The sequence below is a fragment of the Otolemur garnettii genome, unplaced genomic scaffold, assembly GCF_000181295.1.
Source record: "Otolemur garnettii isolate 467f Iridium unplaced genomic scaffold, OtoGar3 scaffold00114, whole genome shotgun sequence".
NCBI lineage: Eukaryota > Metazoa > Chordata > Mammalia > Primates > Galagidae > Otolemur > Otolemur garnettii.
The window spans coordinates 6,764,663-6,768,044 of NW_003852509.1; the positions used below are offsets into that span (position 1 = coordinate 6,764,663).

General features: G+C 41.3%; 1 protein-coding gene and 1 pseudogene across 1 annotated transcript in view; both read right to left on the reverse strand.

Moving 5' to 3' along the window:
• CCNB1IP1 (cyclin B1 interacting protein 1) overlaps positions 1 to 3,382 on the reverse strand; it is a 25,810-nt gene that overhangs the window by 13,787 nt on the left and 8,641 nt on the right. The gene's annotated exons all lie outside the window — the stretch shown is intronic.
• On the reverse strand, positions 946 to 1,734 carry LOC100961459 (annotated as a pseudogene).

Here is a 3,382-nt window from a genome sequence, read left to right on the forward strand (position 1 = left end):
GCTGGATTCGAACCCACCAGCTCAAATGTATGTAGCTGGCGCCTTAGCCACTTGAGCCACAGGTGCCAAGCCAGCTTCTAAGTATTTATATATCACACTTTTCTAAGTGTTTTAGAGATGGTAATTTTCCCTGCTATCTTTGAAACTTAGACTGTTAGCATCATCTAAAACCTATTTGATACCCATATTTGGTTTAATAAAAGAAAGAATTTTGTTTTTTTGTTGAGACAGAGCCTCAAGCTGTCCCCCTGGGTAGAATGCCATGGCATCACAGCTCACAACAACCTCCAACTCCTGGGCTCAAGCGAGCCTCTTGCCTCTGCCTCCCAAGTAACTGGGACCCCAGGAGCCCGCCACAATACCTGGCTATTTTTTGGTTGCAGCTGTCATTGTTGCTTGGCGGGCCCAGGCTGGATTCAAACCCACCACCTTAGGTGTATGTGGCTGGCGTCTTAGCCACTTGAGCCACAGACGCCGATCCATGAGAATTTTGTTTTTGATAGTATTAGTCGCTCTTGGTACAGTGCTGTGGCATCATAGCTCACAGCAACCTCAAACTCTTGGGCTCAAGAGATTCTCTTGCTTCAGCCTCCCAAGTAGCTGGCACTATAGAAGGATACCACAATGCCTGGCTATTTTTCTTTTTCTTTTAGAAATAGGGTCTTGCTCTTGCTTAGTCTGGTCTCCAACTCTTGAGCTCAAGCAATCCACCCACCTCAACCTCCCAGAGTACTAGATTTCAGGCACAGGCCACTGCATCTGGCCTAAGAATCTTTTCCTTTTTTTTCATTTTGAAAGCAATCACTGTTTATTAACTGTTTTGTAATTGATTACAAAAACAATCGAGGCAGATACTTTAGTTCAGCAGTTCTCAACCTGTGGGTCCCAACCTCTTTTTAACAATGAAAATACATTGTGGCATTAGGAAGGTTGAGAACCACTGCCTTAGTGCATTCTTCTAATAAGCCTATTGATTTGGTCTTCCCTGTTATCAGCATCTCCACCTTCTACAAAGTGGGTTGTCTTTTTCTTCATTCCACCCCATGGAGACGATAACTTAAAGGGCCACAAGAAGTTATTTGCTTCTTTGAAGCGTTTTCCAACAGTATAAATCTCATAAATCAGATCCTCCATGCAGATGATGCCATATTTACCCAGAGACTGAGCAAACATTCAGTCAATGCAATTCGCTTCTTATTAATTTTGCCATAACCACATTTGTAGATTAGCTCATTTACTGACTTCAGATTCGGGTACCCCCATGCAATATATGGTTCTACAATCCTTAGCATGTTAACTGAAGCCTTGTTGAGCTTAAGAGAAGTTTCACTGAAGATCTGGTGAAAGCGAAGAAGCTGCAACACCTTTTGGACCTTTGGACTCACACTATTGATACCTCGGATCCTGATGACAAACGCCAATTTGGGTTCTGCAGGTACAGAGAAGTTGCCTGCTTTTCTTGCCATCCCAGCCATCTGAATCTCAGTTCTGTACATCTGTATTCTTTATGATAATGCTTGGCTTTTTCACATATAAGCTTCCTTCTTGCCTTTCGAAGCATCTTTTGGGCACACTTCTTTCTCAGACGCTTGATCTTCAGCTCTGCAAAATTCTTTCGCTTATTCTTAAGGGTTTCTGACACAGAAGGAACCTTCTTTTTCTTCTCTTCAACACCCTCCATGGTTCCACCTGGAAAAGAGGACTAAGAATTTTAATCAAAACAAAGAATAGAATTTTGTTTTATTTTGTTTAGAAACAGGAGTTTATCAGGCTAAAGTACAAGTGCCATGATCACAATTCACTGTTACTTCAAATTCCTGGGCTCAAATGATCATCTACCCTCACCCTCCCCAGTAGCTAGGACTATAGAAGCACTGATTTTTTTATTTTCTATTTAAGCACGGGGATCTCACTATGGTGCCCAGGCGGGTCTCGAATTTCTGTCCTCAAACAATTCTGCCTCAGCTACTCAAAGTGCTAGAATTAAAAGCATGAGCCACTATGCCCAGTGAAAATTAGGTTTTATATTCTGGCCAACAGAAGTTACTGCAGTTACATACCATTCATGACATTCTGATATAAGCACGAGTATTAAATCTCATTCCAAAAAACAATAATGTATACCAGACTTCCAATATTTAGATTTTTATTCTGTACCCCTTCAATGTTAAATATATCATCATGAATGGAAATACACAATACAGGGCAGTATAATTTAGCCAAAACAATTGAGACTATTTCAACATTAAATATAAAGCAAAAATAACCACTTTTTTTTCTTTTTTTTGAGACAAAGTCTCTTTGTGGCCTCTGGTAAAGTGCCATGAGGTCATAGCTCACAGCAACCTTAAACTCTTGGGCTCAAGCGATTCTCCTGTCTCAGCCTCCCAAGCAGCTGGGACTACAGGTGCCCGCCGCAACAGCTAGCTATTTTTAGAGACAAGGTCACACTCTGGCTCAGGCTGGTCTCAAACCCTTGAGCTCAGGGAATCCACCCACCTTGGCCTCCCAGAGTTCTAGGATTATAGGCATGAGCCATTGTACCCGGCCTTAGAAATTCTATAACCCACTTTTTTTTTTTTTGTAGTGAGACTCTGTCTCACTTTACCATCCTCAACAGAGTACCGCAGTGTCACAAAGCTGACAGCAACCTCCTACTCCTGGGCCTAGGTGATTCTCTTGCCTCAACCTCCCAAGTAACTGGGACTACAGGCGCCCACCAGAATGTCCAGCTATTTTTTTGTTGCAGTTTGGCTGGGACCAGGTTTGAACCCGTCACCCTCGGTATATGAGGCTGGCGCCCTACCTACTAATCCACAAGCACCACCCAAAAAATAACCCACTTTTTAACCATACGTGAATGGTATACAGTTTAAATCAATGATAAATACCCAGTAAGAACTACAAATAAAATGTTCATAATAAAAGATTTCTTCTTAAATGACAGTATGCTATTACCAATCCATTCCTCACATAATAGGTGGTTTGGCAGTCATCTCTTCTGTTTTTTTTTTGGAGCCAGAGTTTCAATCAGTCACCCTGGGGTTGAGTGCCATGGCATCATTATACCTCATGGCAACCACAGTCTCTTGGGCTCAAGAGGTCCTTTTGCCTCAGCCTACCAACTAGCTGAGATTATAGGCACCTGCCACAGTGCCAGCTAGTTTTTTTCTATTTTTAGTAGCATGTTAGTTTTAAGTAGATATTATTAGTTTTAACTAGACTGATAAAAAACCAGATAGTTTTACATATCTATATATACATATTTTGCATCAGAATCAAGGGTTCAGTCCCAGTTACTCCACATAAATACCTTGCTGAATGGCCATTAAAATAGCTGCCATTTCCAGAAATTTATTTATTTATTTATTTTTGAGACAGA